Source organism: Pseudopipra pipra, chromosome 6 (genome assembly GCF_036250125.1).
Source record: "Pseudopipra pipra isolate bDixPip1 chromosome 6, bDixPip1.hap1, whole genome shotgun sequence".
NCBI lineage: Eukaryota > Metazoa > Chordata > Aves > Passeriformes > Pipridae > Pseudopipra > Pseudopipra pipra.
Genome location: NC_087554.1, coordinates 10,101,835 through 10,122,110, shown reverse-complemented (window position 1 = coordinate 10,122,110; position 20,276 = coordinate 10,101,835). Strand labels below are relative to the sequence as shown.

General features: G+C 42.1%; 1 protein-coding gene across 6 annotated transcripts in view; it reads left to right on the top strand.

The window, feature by feature from the left end:
• Positions 1–3,357: 3,357 nt before the first annotated feature.
• Positions 3,358–20,276, top strand: part of TEAD1 (TEA domain transcription factor 1) — a 158,575-nt gene continuing 141,656 nt past the window's right edge. For 2 of the 6 annotated variants that reach the window (XM_064657284.1, XM_064657282.1), the window contains exons 1-2: positions 3,358–3,644; positions 4,221–4,373. The gene's annotated coding sequence lies outside the window, so the exon portion shown is untranslated. Of the gene's footprint in view, positions 3,645–4,000; positions 4,374–20,276 lie in introns of those variants that run through there. The other 4 variants (XM_064657287.1, XM_064657288.1, XM_064657285.1 and 1 more) reach the window with 3 other exon arrangements.

Here is a 20,276-nt window from a genome sequence, read left to right as displayed (position 1 = left end):
ATTTCTATCACCCTTTTTAAACTTTCTTTTCATTTTTCCTGCCTTCTTTCTGTAATCTCAAAAATTTCCTTCACTTTCCATTCTCTCCTCATTTCTGTGTCTCTCCTCTTTCCCAATCTCTCCCCCCCCAAGTCTTTTTATCAGCATCCATCACTTGAATCTCATTCTTTCTCTTTCTTAACACATTTTCCCATATTCCCCACTTGTATGTCTCCTTTCTAGCTGAGATAAGCATTTGTCCCCAGGAAATGCCCCTGTCTGGGCTTGTCCCAATGTCCCTTTGTTTTCTTCAGCTTTTTTAGTTCTCTGCGCACCTGTGTGCCTGGAGAAGCCATTCATCAATAAACAGAGGGCAGGCAATTCATCAGAGAAATTTCTGTCTGTGAATGTACCTTCCTGCTTTATCCACAGGGCCTCCAAAGCCCATCCTTGCATGGAGGCAGTGGCTGGACTCACAGGCTGGATGACAGTGATTCTGTTTTTCCTCGTCTTTACCCCATGTCGAAATGCACAGACCTCTCTCTCTCCCCAGCACACCATTTTTTCCTGCCAGAACTTCATGGGGATTCCAGGCATGTATTTTTTTAAGTGACTGCTAATAAGGTATGGCATGCCATGGCATGACATGACAACCTACAGGATATATGAGCCAAGAGGCAAGAAATACTTGATGGAGTTTCCCTACCTCAGTGTTCAGAGGATATTGGTTTTGTCTGGAGCTCTCTGGCCCACAGATCTGTGCTCAGCAAGGGCCATGGTTTAGTCACCACACTAGTTTGCTGTTCATGTTGGCCTCGGTTTTGGTAGTTTAATTGGTACGTACAGTTGCTTGTGAGCAAGATATTGTCAGGACTCAGCCTTGAGCTGAAAACTGTGGATTGTGGATGAACTTTTACACTGTGCTGATGGAAGACCTTCAGTCCTCCCCAGGCATTTGGTTTTGCATTTCTTCCACAGATGCACAGGGAGCATTTCTTCCTGTGAAGAACACCACTGTACAAAGTTTCAGAACCTGAGAAACAGTCTGAATTTTGTGAGCCTCCCTGCTGCTAGCAGTTAACAGCAAAATATGCAGGTATCAGGTAAATTCAATTATTCTTCTAGAAAGTTCTGAATAGCAAAAGAACTACTGAACTGTCTGTCTGCAGATAGAGGCAAACAGCTGCAACCTGTTTTGAGTCTGATTTGTGTTCATCCACAACGATGACTGCAGAAACAATCCTCTTCTTTTTCTTTTCCACTAGGAGAGCATAATCCTACAAAATTTTCATCACTTCTATTTGCGAGAACTGCTCTAGGTAAGAAGTTTACAAACTCTATTTATCTATTCTCCAAAGATTTGCTACTCTCCCTCCACATGTGCAGAGCTATGATACCTTTTGGGCCCTGCACAGGCATAGAAGTTAGAATCAGTATTCTTTGTACTTTCTCTGCAAGCCTTAAGGAAAAAAAAAATCACATTCATTTAAAGACATTTCACATTTCTGTTCATGCAGTGAACATAGTGGAATAAGTTTAAGCCTAGTGACTAAAAAATCTATGGTATAGATGTTAGGGGGCAATGTTTTTTCCCATTTTTCTCTTCCAGCTTTGGAAAAGAGTCGGTAAACTTTAAGTGCACTCAAGAGACTATGGCTTTTGTGTAGACATCTGCAAAGTGATTGAATTTTACAAATTGTGCAGGCACTCAGACACTTATTAGACAATATTACTAGAGCTATTTGGAAAGAAAGAGTGGAAGAGAAAAGAAATTATGCATGTGTGAAGGGGTTCCTTTAACCTACTTTGAGGAAGAAATTTTCCAGCCAGTGTGGAATGGTGTGGGGAAAAAAAATATCCTAATATATGTTCATTTTTGCATTTTCGCAACCCTTTGACCAAGACCTGATCAAACTTTGGCTTTGTTTGGTATTGTTGCTTCTCGCAGACTTTTTCTGTAGGGTTGAGTTTTAGCAGATTTCAGTCCATGTCATGTGTGTGACCAGTGGGAACCCTGCATCTGCTCACACTGCCTGTCACACACACTCTGTGCCTGGCCCACAAACTTGCAGCCTCTGTGTAAACTGCAGTGTGAGCTTTAAGTGGCTCATTTTCAAGAGGCTCTTGGGTCAGTCACAGGCTACAACGATGTCTGTTAACAGCATGGCTGTCTTACAAGATTGGTACTGGGAAAGCACCAGGGTGAGCGTGTTTCTGGTATTCGCAGAATGACATGCTCAGCATCCTCTCTCTAATGTCACACAAAGTAATATACAGGGCATTTATTGTGAATTCCACCAGCATATCATGAACTCACACGCGGTGTGAGCATGTTAATGCTGTCTGATGACACCGACATGTGGTTCTTCTGAGGTTGTAACGTGATTTTCCTGACATCTCCAGAAGCGACAGCCCTGCTGGGCAAACTTTCAAAGGTGGATAGAAATGTGTGTTTGCACATCAAAATAGGCAATTTATTTCACAAACAGGCACCAAGGTGTCCAGTTATCCATTTTGCTTATGCAAATACGAATTTTCACAAGCACAACAGCTGTGCCTGCCCTGACAATATTTCCATACGGTAGCGGATTGTTAACTGAAGGAGACATGCCTTGTGATGCTGTTTGGGGAGTGCTTCTGGGGGATGGGTTGTGCCAGTACAAGAAGGGTAAAGACAGTCCAAAGGCACTTCAGCTCACAACTGGAGTGGTGCAAAACTGGCATTGTGAAATCTGAAGCAGGGGACAGTTTTGTGAGAAAGGTCATGATCTGGATTCAGGGTGAAGAGTGTGGACCCCTGGGCCATGCTATGTGTATGTCGATTTGATGTGTAATGTACACAAAGCTTTCCTGCTCATCCCATGCCTCAGAGCTCCCTTGGGCCCTGGGGTGCCGCAGTGGCCTTCTGGGCACACATCTGCGTTTCCTAAGGACTGGTGGGCGTTTGCACAGGGCTTTGCCGGGGCACCCAAGGGGCTGGATGTGCGAGCGTGGGAACGCTGGGCTTCCCAGGGGAGCCTCACGATCCAGCAGCGTCCAGTGCCCAGCTGGATGCCGTGGCCCATCGCAGACCCCTACTGCCGCAACTCCGCTGCAAAGCATCTCACGCCCTGTTGCGGACCCCGCTGCCGGTCCGTCGCAGGGCGCTGCAGACCCCGCCGCGGGACCCCGCCACGCAGCTCGGGCAGCCACCCCGGAGCGCGGTCCCGGTCCCGCTCCTGCACACCGTCCCCGCCCCGTGGCCGCGGGGCCCCCTCCCGCGGGCTCCCCTATGAGGTCAGCGCGGCGCGGAGGCCCCGCCCGCCGCCCCGCCCGCCCGCCCGCGGCCGCAGGGGGCGGCGGGCCGCGCTCCGCCCCGCGGCCGCCCCGCTCCCGCGTTCATTTCATTCCTCCCCTCATTCCGCGCATTCCTCGCATCGCTGGCGCCGCGCAGCCCGGCCGGGAGCCCGGCCCGCCCCGCCGCCGGCCGGGCAGCAAACTCATCCTCCGAAGGGCTCCGTCCGCCGGCCCGCGGCAACCTACGGCCGCGGTATAAATAGCCCGAGCGGCGGATTAAAAATAGGCGCGGGGCCATAAATAGCCGGGGCGGCCCGGGGGGCGGCGGGCGAAGTTTGCCGTCGGAGCGCGGCGCGCTGGCGGTGCGCGGAGGGGGCCGCGGCGCGGAGGTAAGAGAGGGGCCCGCGGGCGCGCTTTGTGCGGCGGGGCGGGGGGGACGGTCCCGGCCCCGGGGGTCGGCCCGAGGGGCCCCGCAGGTGCCGGGGGCAGGCGGGACTGGGGGCCGCGGCGGGGGCGGAGAGGGGGGGAGAAGTTGTTTCCCGCGGAGTTCCTGCCGCTGCGGGGCCGCGGCCGGAGCTGCAACAGGCGGCTGCCGCCCGCCCGCCCGCCCCGCTCCGCTCCCCCGCGCCGCCGCTCGCACTTAGTTGCCTGAGTCACCGCTCGGCAGCCGGGCGCGCACACACCGCGCACACACACACACAGCACACGCACACAGAAGACTCTCTCTCTCTCTCCCTCTCGCACACGCACGCACCGATCCTTGGCATTTTTCACATTTTTTCCCCGCGAGCCGGCAGCAGCCCCGCGCTGGGCGCACAGGCTCGCAGCCCTCCGGAGCCATCCCCGGGCCTTGGCGCGGAGCTCCCGCTGGCCGCCGAGTTTCGCCTCCCTTTCCCTCTTTTTATTTTCCTCTTAAAAGATGAAAGAAGGAATGTCCCTTTTCGCTGCTTCTTCTCCTTCTCCAGAGCTGCTGCTGCTGCTGCTGCCGCCGCCGCTGCTGGTTAATTGCACATTCAAGTGGAAAATTTTCGGGAGTCAGCAGAAACATTGTATCCAAAAAAGACAAAGTCGCAGTTGCAGCAACACCGAGGAGCTTGTCCCTGGAAAACTTCCTTTCGGTAGGAACCGCAGAGGTTGTTTTTTTTTTTTTTTTTCATTTCTCGGCGAGGTTTTGAAGAGCTCTATCGCACAGCTGTCCCCGGCGCTAGTGCGGAGGGCCGGTGGCAGCCTTTGTTCGCAGAGGAGCGCTTTCAAAGGAAGTACACTTCCAAGGGGGAGGGAAAAGTTATACAGTGCGGCTTTTGTACCCAAATTAAAACAAAGCGGCCCCCCCCTTCACACAGCCAAACAAAACCAGCTAGGAGATATAAAGCGAGAGGAGGAGGAGGGGGGGAAATATCTCTTATATTCACCGAGTTAAAAAAAAGTTTGCGCTGCTGCCTCTGCTGAACATAATCCTGGTCGTGATTTTTCTCCTCTTGAAATCTGTTTTAAGTTGAATGGTGTTACCAGTATAAAAATATTTATGAAACAATGAAATACCAGCCACCCACGTTTCTCAGGAGAGTTGTTAACTTATTAGAAACAAGTGCCTGCCTTTGATATGAAGAAATGAAAAGTGACCTCCAGAAGTGCTGGAAAGTTAGGGAGCAGTTCTGCCCTGCGCTTTCTGAATGTAAATGGCTCCCAGTATTTTTTAACTGTTCCTTGTTGAACACCATCTAGGAAAGAAAGGCCAAGAATCATCAGATTACCCTGGCGTTTTCTGATGTAAAATAGCATACATAAGAAATGTAAGCTGAAATGGCAGAGCCTCAGGGAAAAAAAGTACCTATGCAGTTGTATTCCTGTATTAAGTGAAGCATATTTGCTTTCCCTTCGTGCTGATAAAGTTTAGAAGCACAATATGAGCAGTTAGCGGTTTTACAGAGCTGTCTAACCTGAATAATGGCAAACTTTGGAGCTGTATGGATAACATACTCTTTTCTCTAGCTGCATGTTCAGTTATTATGCAGTACATCTAATATGGAAATCTCTGTGGGAATGCCTCTTAGGAAAATTCATGTAAATAACTAAGTGCTACCTGCAATTGAATATGAAAACAAAAATGATTATAATTACATTAGGACTTAATTTAAAATTATGTAGGATTCTTCTTACAACCCTAGATTGGGAATGTGTGTCTGTAATGTATGATGTATTCTATCTCTATAAATAGTTGGGGAATACCATTACAGGATATTAGATTGTACTGATGGTAAGATGGTGCTATTAAAAATGACACAGACCTGTATATTAAATTACTTCTGGGGCTGGGGGAGAAGCTTGCATGTTTGTTTGTATATGTGTGTTTATATATTTTTATACACATGCACACATATGCATCCTTTATTTGGGAATAGAAATACAGGAATTAATACAGTGGATGTTCCTAAAACACAGAATTGAAGATATTATATTTGAGTCACATTCTGAACTTGCAAGTTTTCAAAATCAACTTCTTGAAATTATTTTCGTTAAGGGTAAACTTTTTTGAGGTGCATTTATTTTCACCCTCATGGTAAAGCATATCTTTTCAACACTGCACTGGTTTTTAATGAGGTCATAAGGCGTTTTTCTATGCCAGTAGGGCTAATTCTGCATTTCATTTGCTCCAGGTTTTTATCAGCTGACCAAGCAGAAATTTTGGATGCAAGGGATTTATTCCAATTTTTATTGTTAGTAACCTAGAAATACCTTTGGAAAGCACTTTATCACTAAACACTTTAGGTGTATTTCGAGCATCAGTGTTGCGTGCGCTGCTTTGGTGAAGTAAATATTATTAGCCTTTTAACCCAGGAGAGTGTAACAACAGCTCTTGAGATTCAAATTTTGGTTTTATATTCTGTACAGTTTCTTAGTCGGTGCTGAGTGGGGTGTACACGAGCAGTGAAGCAGAGGAAGAATTTTGATTTGACAGGAGTCTTAGTAAAGACAGACTGTGCTTAAAGGAGTTTTAATTAAACAGCTAGAAAAGAACAACAGAAACTTAATTATGAACTAGACCCGCCGTGGGTTTCCAGCTGAGAAATGATAGCGTATTGTGATGTGTGGAGATGTGTGAGCATGTGTGTAGCATGTTTGGTGTAATTTGTAGCTAGTTTTTTGTTGTTGTTGCTGCTGGACGGTGTAGTGGTTTTGGATATCGTTAAAAGTGGTTTTTAGGCTTTGTTTGTCCATGCCTGAAAAAGTTAAGCTCAGCTGAGTCACATGCAGAGGAAAAAAAAAAGATTTCTTCCATCTTTCTGTTGTAGATAATATGGGGAGCAAACTTTTAAGATATAGTACAGGCAATACTGTAATAAAAACTTCCAGAGCCATAGAGAAATTCTGGTGTCTTTCACTTCAAAAAAAGTGAAAGGTAAAAATATGTAGTTGTGTATTATGATATAGCTGTCAGTTTTCAATCTATAAAGTAGGATAGTTACAGTGTTGGAAGGATTTCACTAGAAGTAATCTGATTTTATTAGAAGGTGCCTAAGACGGTTTCCAAAACATGAAGATTTTGTGTACAGTTCTGAATGTGTGTATCTGGGAGAAGGTTACCTTCAAACATGTTATGAACTCACGTCCTCTGACTGTGTATACAGATGCATACATCCCTCTTTCTGTCTGGTATTTCTTCATAACTCTAATATTAATGCTATATCTTTCCAGAGGTGGTTTAAAATCTGTCTTTCTATAGTGATTCCTTTATTTAAGGAGAAAATGTTTGCTGGATCCAATCCTTACTCAGGTTAAAGTGACCGGGATGACTCATAGGAATAAACACTTGCTGGATCAAATACTAAGATATTTACAGCATAGGCTTTATGTACGTGGTTAGAATGATATCTGGTGTCTAAAGAAGGACATCTTTGATTAAAATGATTGTCAGTTTGACACACATACTTTTTCGAATTTTTGCACGGGGCTTATGTTCTGATTTGCTTGTAATCTCTCTAAAACTTGAAGGCAAATTTCTGTTAACAGTTGATCACTCATTCCATTTGTGCCCTTATTCATAGCATGTGTAAATATGAAGTGAGGGCTGACTTTTTAGAAATCTGGTCTGAATTCAGGTTAATTCCATCAGCTTCATATGGCCTGTTGCAAGGTGGCATGTTGCGCTGGCTGTAATGAGGGTGCAAATTGGCACTTTAGAAATGATTTTGAAGTCCCCAGTTGATCAAAGGGACCTACTTTTTCATGGGAGAAATAGTACTTATTTCTGGGATTTGAGATTTAGTTATGGTTTTGCCACCGTGTTGCACTTTGCCATTAACGCTTGCCACAAGTAGGAATGTTTTGTATTCCTAAACTACAGCCATTTACTATTAAAAAATAATTTAATGGGTCTCAACAAAATTTTAGAACTTTGAAGAAGTAAATTGTCTCCCTGAAAGCAAGGGCTTCTAGAGGGTTTGTGATAGTTTATGCAAGTACTGTATAATTTAAATTGCATCCTGTGATATATGAACTGATTAATGGCATTATTTATTGTAAAGCCAACTGACTCTAAGCCATGATGAAGACACATTTTTAGAAGAAAAATCTCTGCAATAAATTCCCACTTTATGACCATATCTTGCTCTCTGTTCTTGCACAAAACTCTTTTTGACTTTTGCAAGTGGAACAAGGATGGAATAATATTTCCTGGAATAATTCTGTGCTTGGTTTTAACGACTGCTCATTTCCAAAACAGAGGAGAGTGAAAAGTTGCAGACTTCAGTCCTTTGAGGCAGCATCTTCAAATCTGATCCTCAGATCTGTCACATAAAATTCAGCTACAAGTTTTCTGATTTAATACACCAAACTTCTCCTCTTTTTGTATGAAATCCTGATCCCGCTGCAGTCACTGTTTTATCTCGTTATTGGTAAAGCCAAAATTTCTCACTGTGTTGATGCAGATTCAGCAACTTTGATACTATATCAGCTTATTAACGTTCCACCAGAACTATATTAATTTTCAAACAGAGGGATTGAAGTCAAAATCTGTCTCGTAACAACTCATTTGAGACACTCTACCCAGGAAGTCTATGAACGTCTCATAGAGTAACGCATCATGTGCTACATACCCTCATTTGTTAGATGAATTTTTGTACATACGTCGAGAACGCGATGAAAATCCGCGGAGTGCCTAAAGGGTTTGCAGACACTTGCCCGGCTGGCGCAGGGCTGTGACCTCTTTTCCTCGTCCCTCCAGCCTGTGCCTGGTTTGTCAGAGCCGGCCCCGTTTGAGTTTGGCTCCCGTCCAGCCGAAGGTATCACCTACAACTTTTTGTTCATTGTCTTCTACTCATTGTTTACCGGAACAACGTGATTATTCCCTCAGCATCCTGTTGTACCTTTGCAAATGGCCTTCTTGGGTTTCCAGCTCCTAGTAGCTTTTCACTAAACTTTCGGGTCGGAGTCAGTCTGGGCAGCAGCAGGAGCGTGTGAGCACAGAATACAAGTTTATTTGCTAGCAGGTCAGGAGGTAGAATGTGAAATCTCAGCGTGCTGGGAGGGGGAAGGGAAGGAAAGTCTAGGATTATGTGTAAAACTATTAAAATGCTATTGACTGGGAATCTAAAACAATGACGAGTGCTGTTGTTTTTACAGATACATGAACTGAAAACTGCTGCTAATGATGGGAAATGTTAATTATGTGAGAACATATTGAACTTATATTCTCTGGCATGAACTTTTTTAAATGCATCAACTGTGCTGCCTTTTATGCGCACAGCTTTCTAATTATCATAATTCAGTACAGCTCTGGCTTTTGGAAAGAGTTCAAGTGCAATCTCAACTTAACATGAAAGGAGGTTTTTTTTTTTTTCTTTCTTTTTTAACTGAGAATGTTCAAGAACAATTTGAAAAGATAATCTAAAAATGCTACATATTTAGCTGGGTATAAGTCAGAAAATAAATATGTTCCCATAGCTGCCTATCAAAGGAGAACAGATTATTAGAACAGAAACTTGTCTGTTTTTCTTATTATGTCTTTCACACTCCTATAGAACACAGCCAAAAGCACATTTTCATAATTGAATACCATAGACACATCTACTATATATTGATTGACAGTAGTTTTTTATTTTGTCAATTTTTTTGAATGATTGAGTGGATTACTGTGTTGTTACGAAAAGATTTTTTGCTCAAATACTAAGTAAAAAAGATTTCATTTTCTTAAATGAAGCAGGAAGACAACTTTCTTGGTTCTTTTGGAATTAACCAATCATGTTTCTGTAACATATTCAAGTCCCATTCTAAATGGTCCTTACTGGTCAGTATTCACGCCTTGTCTTGGTGGAGCTTGAGGGGGTTGTAAATATCAGGTCTTTCTAAAGCTCTCAGAAGTGGTTTGGTTTTATTTTTTTTCATTGTTTTGGTTGTTGGGTTTTTTGTTTGTTTGTTTGTTTTTTGAGGGGAAAAGAAATTTCATTTAACTTGCACTTGAATTATCCTTTCACAGATTTTCTTTTTTCCCCTGTATGTGATCAAATTGCTAGTTTCCACATCACACCCCCCACAATTTTTTGTCTTTTCCGTTACTACAGTACATGCTACATTTCTGAAATGCAGAGAAAGCCCCAGTGAAACAAAATGACTTCATTTGAGCTGGCACTTAAGAGCAGAATTCACTTCCATAGTGCTGAAATAAAAGAAGCCAAGTGTTTTAAATAGCCACTCCCCTAGGCCAGAGTGTTTTTAGAAAAGCTCATTGTCTAGATTTGAGCTGTAGCAGTATGCCTGCCTCTGTTAAATCTCCTGATCCAGACAGCTCGATTTCTAAAGTTGACATCTGGTTTACTCTTTGTTCACCTGTTTAAAAAAAAAAAAAATGCAAATAGGCGAGTGTGCCATTGCCCTAGAGCTCTGCAAAAAAATAAAAATGCTGTTGACAGTTTGTCAAATAGTGCTTCCAGTCTAAGACTGCAGTAGCCTATTGTTATGCCAGCAACAGGCAACAGAAGTTGTGGCACCATATGGCTAGTATATGCTTCAGATAAGCTATCTGTTAATTTAGCTTATCAGCAGCGTTTTGATATGCTTCGTGTTTGAATCGCCAACCGGTATGGCCTTGGGTATTTTTGGTGCCAAATTATTCCTTAACATTATAGACATCACAATTATTCCCTTGGTGGAATCTCTCACCAATCAGTCACCTCATGGTGCTGTGAACAGTGGTGCTTATTTTTGGAATTAGCTCGCATGTTTTTTTTACATGGTTGTCTTTCTGTTGGGAGATTATAATTCAGGAATGACATTTTGGTTTTGAGGGGAGAAAATGTCAGAACAGACTTTGGAAGAAAAGGTGACTTCATAGAGGTTTAGTGGATTAAAGCCTCTATTATGTGTATCTCAATTAAAAAAATATGGTGATTGAGGACTTTTAATTAATGAGAGGGAGGAAATTTTATTCACAATCTATCACCACCATGCATACGTACCTTTTCATCCTAAAGCTGGCTTACAGTTTAAAATAAAAGGCAAAACCCTGTAAACAGTTTCATTTTCCACATCCTTGGTTTTACCCTTATTCTTTCAAAAAATTAACCTTTAACAACAGTTGTGTCCCTATACCTGCTGTCAGCCAATCTTTCAAGATTTTTTTTTTGTCCTGCTTTTTCCACAATCAACTGAAAGCCTTGTAGAAGACTTGAAGATTCAATGGAAGTTCCATCATCTTCCCCTTACCCCTGCCTTTCTTTGGCTGTAATTATTTTGTAGCAGGAAAATTATCTCAAGCCATAAATACAGTCTTCCATTCAATGCCTCAGTGGTGTCCTGAGGGTTGGGTCTGCCCGCATTGCTCTCTGACCTTGCAGCACATTCCGCTGTGTCTTCTGCCCTACAGGCTCTGTCTTGCTGCTTCTTACAGGGCACCACAGCTGTCCCTGGTTGCCTGGACCTTCCTCTTTCCTTGGGTATGCACAGAGTTGCTCTTGGGCAGCACTTAATTTGGCTCTGCTTCCTTTGGACCGTGGTGACTTTCTGTTTCCCTCCTTTTGCAATCCATCTTACCAGGTCCTCCTTATCCTGTCTCTTGTGCTGCTGCTCACGGATGTAGTGTCACTATTGGGTCCCTTTACCCATTGCTGTTGCCTGCTGCATCCTTGCCCTAGCTATTGGAAAGAAAGGAACAGTTGTTCTTGTCGTGTCTTTCATGTCCAGGATCCTTAATGGCCAATAGAAGGACCAGATTCTCTCTCAAAGAAATTTACAGTCATCTTCTAAATCTATTTGCTGACACCACTTTTTTAGTAATGAAAGGAGGTCAAAGAGAAGTAAATTTTTCTCCTGTCTCTTTGGAACAGAGAAATATGACAGTCTGAACAGTGGCCATTCTTTAACATCCCACTGAAGTCCACCCAGATGAACTGCCTGGAAAAAGGCAGGAGCTGATGGAGCACTCAGGGGCCAGCCAGGTGTGCAGTGAAGTGAGAGGTGATGTTGCCACCTTGCTGCTCTGCCTGATTTTACATTGACACCTGCAGAAAACAAGAAATGCTTCCTGCCCTTGCCTTGGCATCTGAGGCTGCTAACAGGCTTCCAGTTTCTCTACAGGGACATGAAATGTGAGCATCTGTCCACTTACACCTGGTTTGGGGGTCATCTCAAATTTTAAATCTGTTTTAAATTCAGATTTAGAGTTCAGGTCTGTGGTGTGACTCATGCAGTTTGATGATAATAACGTTTTTTGGCTTCTGGCTCATTGCAGATTAGACCTGTAATCTCTCAATCTGTTGTGATTAGGGGGAAGGTAAGCAAAGGAGCTGGCAAAGGACAGGTGTTCAGACTTCCAGTTCTCTGAGGCATGTGTGCATCTTTCTTATAAGTAATTTCTAAGTGCTTAACTGTGAGAGGCAATTTTCAGTCCACTAATGTATCTAGTTATCACCCATAATGAGTATGGTTGTCTTCAGATTGATGGGTCCATTTAAACATGACAAATCTGTTTATTTGGTACAATAAGATGCATCTTTCAAATGGTTGGGGGGAGCTGATTGAACTTCAGAACCTGTGAAGTTTTAGTTTATTTGGTATCTGCTTGACTTGGCTTTACTAGTGTTTCATTGGTTCCAGTCATTGCTTTGTTATAGGAAATCCATGGCTCTGAATAATGTGCATTTTGCTCTTTAAATTGACTGTTACTTATGCATAGCAATTTCTTGCTGTGTTTCTTGGCATATTTACTATATGCTTACTGACCAGTTGTAGATAAGCTGCTGAAGGGGCACACTTGAAAGACAGTTTTAAATGTGTGGTTTCCTATGCAGATTCACTTTAGCCTCTAGTGTTAATAATAATTTTTGCCAGTGAAACAATGACCCATAAATAACTTTATCATCCAGAATCTCTAAAAACAATGCAAAGAAGTCCAAAGGGTAGTATAATTATTATAGCTCTTGGTTGCTTGGAAAATTAACTAATATTCTGGCCTCTGAGATTTTGGAAACAAATTAAAGAACCCTTTTTAAGGTAGCAGGCTGTTTTTAATGGTTCTTCTGTATTAAGGAGAGTACAGTATTGTAGGTTATTTATTTCTGGGCATGCAGTACAGGGTGAAGAGCCTGCAATTCAGCTAGCAATGCCTCTGTGCCCTGAGGTAAACTCTATTTCACAAAGGGAATTTTGATTATGGTCTACTGCTCTGTAGCATAGTGGAGGCTTCAAGAGGCAAGTGGTAAATGCTACCAAAGAAAAGCTGGATTGGAGCCACTGACGTCATCTAAGTAAATCTGCTGTAGGACTATAGCCATAAAATGACTGCCAGCCACTGAGCGCACTTTGGCCTTTTCTTGTCAAGTGTTTTAACTGCTGGTTTTTTCTTTTCCTTTTTTTTTTTTTCTTTTTTTCTTTTTTTTCCCCTCCGAGCAAGATGCATTTTGTTTTCTTTTTTTTCCTTGTGCTAGTTGTGCACACGGTGAAATATAGAAACGCCAACGTCCCCCTCCGTCCCCACAGCGCTGCACAGAGCGGGTGAGTGGCTGCAGCTCGCAGTTCAGAAATTAAAAAGTAAACCAGTACTTTTCCATACGTGAGCCTAGCAGAATTCAGCCTCCATCACAAGCCATTTTTTTTAGGTGCAAGAGCCTGGCAGTTCAAGTTACAGCATACTGATGAGATTCGTGTGGTGGGCAAAAAGCATTTTGATGCACTGGAAAGGCGTGCTTCCCTCTGGAAGAGCTAAATGCATAAAAAATGGCTGGGTTTGAATTCTGAATTAGCACAAAATGCAGGTGTGTGTGTGTGAGCAGTGTTAGTCATTGCTTTAGGATTGACCTCGGCAGTTTCAGTCACTCCTGAAACAAAACTTTCCAGTTGTTTCAAACACCCGAATATATTGTTACCGTCTTTGATGGTACTTTTGTACACGACTAAAGAAACCAGGTGCATTAACAATAGCAGCTCAAGGATTCATTGATTAGTACATAGCAGTCATACGTGTACCTAAGGGCATATCTAAAATATCCCAACTGTCCTCCACTCGAATTTCAGCTGTATCAGGGTTGCAACAAAAGTACTCCAGTTTTTGACAGTGGATTTTTAATTCATTGTCAACATTCTCTTGAAATGAATTTCCAGGAAGTTTAACATGCTTTTTTTTTTTTTTTAAACAGAGTTCACTCTAAAACACATTTATAATTATTAGCCAGAGTGTCCCACGAGAATATTCGTTTACTTGATTTATGTACTTTTTCTTTTTTACTTTAAAATAGAAATTAAGCATCACTGTTTTTGAAGTTTGAGTCTTATGATCAGAAATATATTAAAACCAGTATCTTATCCATGAATCATTAGATGAGTCAGTTCCTGAAACCACTACAAGCCTCACAGTTCTTGGCTTCGGCTGAAAGCAGGAAATCCAGGCTTCAATAACTTCCTTTCCCAGTACTGGCTATAGCAGCGTTAGTGGTTAGTATATGCTGCTTTTGTAAGCAATAGGAAGATGTATGTCTGAGGAACAAAGGCACTCAAGTCAATTTGCTGAAACTGTTTATAATTTGTGGTCTTGATTTGAATGTCAGGATACATTGGCATATACTACATTCTGTGCTGCAGTACATTTTCCAGCAGTGATATTCAGAATATGAAATAGAGGGAGCACATTATGGCACAATTCTTGGACAAAACCCATCTAATCAGTTTTCCAGAGAACAGGAAGATATTTTAGTGAAGTCATCCAGCTCCTAAAGACTAATGGGAACGAGAGCTGAACACATAGGAGCGAATTTAAAATGTTTACTTAGCAGTTAGTTTGTCTTATGCTTGTGCAACAAACTATTTTTATTCTGTTTCAGTGCTCCAAAAGGGCTTGAAAAAAAAAAACCCAACCCAAACTTGGAACTTGTAAAATAAAAACACATGATTTGTTTTTCAGTCTCCTTTTTTGTAGTGAAAACTTTTTGCCTCCTCATAATCAAGGACACATTGATTGTCTCTATGTCAGTGGAGCACTGTTGGCTGCAGAATCTGTCCTTTAAATGTGGAGTGCCTGTACACTATGACATCTGTGCAAGAGGATGCACTATTTACCTTTTTGAGCTAATGGGGCCAGACTCAGGCTTGGTACAATGTTGATCTTAATGTGTTTACACCTGGAAAGTTTACAACCCTTTATTTTTCTTAAATATTTTGAAAGATAGTTTGGTATCTTATTTGGTTAAATTAACTCTCTAATTAATTAGCAGCACACAAAAGCCAAACCCACCTTCTTTAATAACTTAATTAAAATTCTTTTTATTCTTCCCTCCAAAACATCTTTTGTTTTTAACAAACTAGGAAGAGCAGGAATATCAAGAGCAATAAATTAGTAGACACCACATTAAAAAAAAAAATCTTCTTTTGACAGCACTGGTTAAACTGTATATACAGTATTGATAAAAAACAAGTACAGAGCTCTTCATTTAAACAGGCAGAATGATTATTGCACATTAGGCAACAACACTTTTTGTAATAGATAAGATGTGAAATTGCTTTAATAAAGCAAGCTACAAGTTGGATTCTCTCTTATCTGGTGCAGTTCAGTGTGGTAAGTTGACCTCAGTGTAATGGTGGGCCCCTGCAGAGTTCTGGAGCCAAAGGAGTAGTGCAGGTTATCCCATGCTGGTGTCCAGTGGGGTGCTTCTGGAGTCTTGTGTTTGTCAGGCACAAGAAGAGGATTGGACCGGGTTAAAAAGAGGGAACACAGACCACCTTGAAGGCAGCTGTGTGCTGAGATCCTTTTCTTGTGGAGACTGGTATCCATAACAGAGACTTTTGCCACCCCCTCCCCCTTTCTGTGCAACTCCATGCCCACGGAAAGACCTAGAGAGGGTCAATGCCTTGCTCAGGCAAAGACATTGGAGCCTTTGAGGGGCTATTTTGAGTTGTGGGTGAGGATGCCTGTCGGGGAGATGAAGAGGCTCTCTCCTGATTGTCAGGCTGGCATCAGCACCGTTTTCATGGGCTCTTCTTCCCCACAGGAGGGCTGGTAACATCCATCCAGGGAGAGGCCACTGGATGTGTTTTGTCATAGTGGCACAGTGCCCAAGGTGGGTTGCTGAGACTTTCGGCGTGACGGTGAGCATCCAAGCAAGCTGCTTTGTGAATTCTGTGGGATCAGGGTTTCCCTTAGAATATTTAATGGGGTGCTAGTGGACCATAAAGGTGCAGAGAGCATTTAAAAAAAATCAAAATCAGTATAACTGGTCCATAACTGCAATTCTCACAGCAGCAGCTTCTGTGGTAGAGGAAGTTTGTAGAGATCTCCAGGTACCTCCTGCTCTGCTTCTGAGGGCAAGTCTGTATCAGGCTGTGGAGCTCAGTGCAGAATCACATTGCAGACAACCAGAGATCTGTGCCATCAAGCTTGTGCAGTGCAGAGCATCATGTGAGCAGAGTGGCTTGGGCTTAGCACAGGGTAGCTATATAAACAGTGAGACTGTTTTGGAGGCAAGCTGGCTTGTCTCACCCTGCCTCCTCTGTCACGTATGAAGAAGGAGCATCTTCTCCTTTGGAAGAAGAGCTGGATGCTTAGGAGACTCCCGAGAAGGCATGCATCATTTCTTCCTTTCTCTTGGCTAGTTTAAGTGGTGCTTGATTCACAGATGCTGTGCTGGAGCACCAGCTGTTTATGCACACAGGAGAAGAAGCCTCAGTCAGGTGTGTTCCCTCTGCTCTGGGGAGCCAGATGCTGATGCTTTAGGGATTGCAGTGTTCAGCATCACACCACCTATTGTGGATTTAACTTACTACATTGTAATTAACTTCTTGTAATAACAATAATTATAATAATTAACTTACTAAAATAACAAGGACGTTTTTCATGCTGCTTCTGCATGCTGATTCTGGGACAGAAATCTTTCTTCTTTCTTGTTTTCCATGTAAGGGAAAACTTAAGGACTTGAGCAGTGGAGAATAGCAGTGGCTTTTCACGGGATCAAAGCATATGTAAAAGGCATTGTTCCTGTTTGTGATCATATGAAGTGCAATTTTCTATTAATTAACGTTAAACAACAGATTGTTTAAGAACAAAGGAAAAAACCTTCAAGTGGAATAAGCATCTAAAGTTTAGAAGCAGGTTATAGTTGGGCTTGATTTAATTTTTTTTCCCTTGCAAAGAAATGTAAATGATTTAATATTGCCTTTCTAGTTGAACAGTCCTGAATATGGGAATTGTAATGCATAAGATCTGGAGATACATTTTGATCAAGTTCATACACTTTAAATGTGTATGAACTGAACATCTTTGTGTTGCTATCGATCAGAGAGATGTCCTGTTGCTCTAATGTGGATTTTGGTTTGGGATTAGAGGCCTGGGGCTTTGAATTGCTTGCTGTCTGTAGACCAAGTCATCAGTGGCTAGTGATTGATTCATTAATTAAAATCAATTTAAATGGATTTGTAAGCCTCATGTAACAGATTATCTTATTAACAGCATGAGAAAGGCACTGTGATCTGCAAGGAATGTGTAGCTTTAGACAAAATATAGCACGATTTTATGGGAGAATTTAATGAATTGCTGTTGCTGTAAGTGATCTATGCAAATGGAAGAGCCTTGCTTAAATTCTACATTAAACAGACTCTTCCTGTTGAACATGTTTTTTTTTTTATTATTTTTTTGAGCCTCCTCCAAAAGACTTTAATTGCATGTGTGTGTGCATGCCTGTGTGTGTGTTTCTGTACATATTCATGGTCACAATGATGTTAAGTATTGTCAAATTTCTGATATATTCTAGTTTTGGAGATTTTTTTTGTTTTGTTTTCTGTAGCATCTCCCTGACCCTATTCAAAAATATCCACGACGGGGAAAATAATTTTCTAAATTACTGAAAACAAAATGACAGAAAGAACATTTAATGCTCTTTAATCCACGGCCTGCTCAGCCGTGCTGTCTGGAGGAGACACTTTGGACAGCTGGAGGGGCCAGGCGGGCAGAGGGGAGTTCTGGCAGAAGTGAAAGTGTTGAAGAGGTGGCAATAAAAGCTTTCCTGGCTGGGAGAAGGGAGGCTCGTCTGTCATCCTTGCATTCGTTTTGTAACTTCTTTTTAGACCAAGATGTAAGTGGATCCAAGTCATTGCAGGCATCTGTATGTGTATTATTAGGCTCTGTGATCAGGCCTCAAGAATATCTAAGCCAAGGTATCAGTAAAATCAATGGGAATTTTGAATTTATTTTCAAACAGAGCAGGGTCGTTGACTCCAAATCATAGCCTTGTCCACAACTTTTCAGTAATCGCAATAACATGTGTGCTCCATTGTGATTTATTACTCAGATTTCTACAGGAGAGAAGATTTTAATTGTGGGTGCCACATTGTAGCATCACTTTACACCCTTCTTCCCTCATTTGTGCTCCCTGTGCATTTGTGATTAGGGAGCACAGTGAATTAAATTATGAGATCACTTCAATTAATCTAGTTTCACTTCATTTCCTCTGCTGTATTGAAGAAATGGAAGAATATCAACTGAAAAATTGTAATGAACTTCTTAAAAAAAACCCCTGACAAAGCAAAATCACAACCATCATATAGCCCTGAATTGCCTTCGAGACATCATCCATTCAACGTGTAAGAAATTCTTCAAAGCAAAGCACTGTTGATGAGCTTTGTTTGTTAAATAATCTTACTGTCATTGGCAGTATAGATTACAAATCTTTAACCAAAAGAGGTTCAAAACTGCATTAACATGGTAAAGCCAGTTGTAACTGCATTTTGGTGAAATTAAATGCACTGCCTGAGATGTGAGGAATTTGTCGTGGTAGAAGCCTTTTTTTCCTGCCATGGTAGAAGCCTTTTTTCTTCCATGGTAAAAGGCTTTTTTCGTCGCTTGTGGAAAATCAAACAAGGTGTTTGGGAGATGCAAATCAAACAAGGTCCTACTCTTATTTTAAAATATTGCAAGCAAGCTGGGTAATGATGTCCAGTTTGCTCCATAGTTATCTCTTGGTATTCTTTGAGTCCTGACTGTAGGGGATGGGTGATTTGCCTCACCATGCATGTGGACATCTTGCCAGCCTGTTGCCTGCTAATGACTCCAGTAAGAAATTTGGAGAACAACTTATAAGCGCACAAGGAAAGTGCAAACTATCAAAACAGCAGCTCTCAGTGCTCCTTTTGGTGTATACCTTCCACAGAGCCTGTGATGGCTTCTGCACTGTCCCTTTCCTTCTCTAAGTCTGTGGTAGGTGCAGATGTGTAAGTGTGGAGGTTTGTGGCTGTGTCCTGCTGGGTCACTTGAGCCTGGGAACTTGGAAGCCAGCATTGAAATTGTGGGCGTGACGAGTTATTTCATCCTGGACACAGCCCTTGAAACCAGGGAGAAAGTCTTCTTGCCCTGACTTACATTAGCTCTTACATTAGTGTGCCAATTTGAAATTAGAGTAGTCACGTGATGATTACTTATTTTGTGAACCCCTTGGTTTGGAAAGGAGCAAGGAGACTCTTGAACTTAAAAGAGATGTGCTGAGTTGCAGCATTTTCTTGAAAAAGAGAGAAGAGAGTAAGGCTGGTGTGTTGCTTTTGGCTGGGATAGAGTTAATTTTCTTTATAGTAGCTGGTGTGGGGCTGTGTTTTGGATTTGTTGGCTGGGGTTAAACCACAACAGCAGGACATAGGCAGCATATAGACCCCTCAAAGCAGCAAACTTGCAGAGAGGTAGTTCCAAGGTGCAGACATAGGCCATGACTAGTACCCCTCTCCTCTAGTACTGAGTAGTATGTGCAAGTATAGTCCTTTCCTTCAGCTGCTTCATCTTACATATCCAATCCCTCAGTTGTAGAGCCACAATTTCAATTAATTGACTTTCTTCAATTGAATTTCTACCGTAGAGTTCTGGCTAAAAGGAAGAGGACATTGGTGACTAGCTTTTAAATAGCATACTGCATAACCCTGCCATTATGACTTCAGGGAATATTTTCCATTCTGCTTTTGTCTATAATGTGAATCTTAGTAACATTTGTCTTGTATTAAGGCTGCAAAGTTGTTTTTTGTTTTTTGTTTTTTTTAATGTATTTTACAAACCTTGTGAAATGTTTTTTATTCTTCCAAATTATAAATAGTTCAGTTGGCTCATCTATCCCTTTTGTAAGCACATGATTTTTTTGTAATAAGACATAGTTCTGGGGCAGTGTTGTACGAATGCAATTGAATTGTACAGGAATAAAATTTCCATGGTGTTCCATGAAGGTCAGTGGTATGCAATTAATTGGTGGACCGATGACAGGTGCTGGGTGGGAAGTGTTGCTGCCCTAAACACTAAATATAATAATTAAGCTCAGGGGCTAGTATTAAAAGCATGGAAGAGACATGACTCTCATTAACACAGAATTTGTGCTGTTATTTGTTATAACAAAACTATGGTAGATATAGATTCGTGGCTTAATGTTATGGTTGCGATTTATAGCTTGTAACAGACACAAGGGAAGTGTCTGTTCTGCAGCTTGGAGGATGGGGTCCTAAGTAAGAGGACCATGTACTTAATTTGTGGCTAAATTTTTGGTGCAGGGTAAGCCAGTCTTACTAAAGAAAGTTTC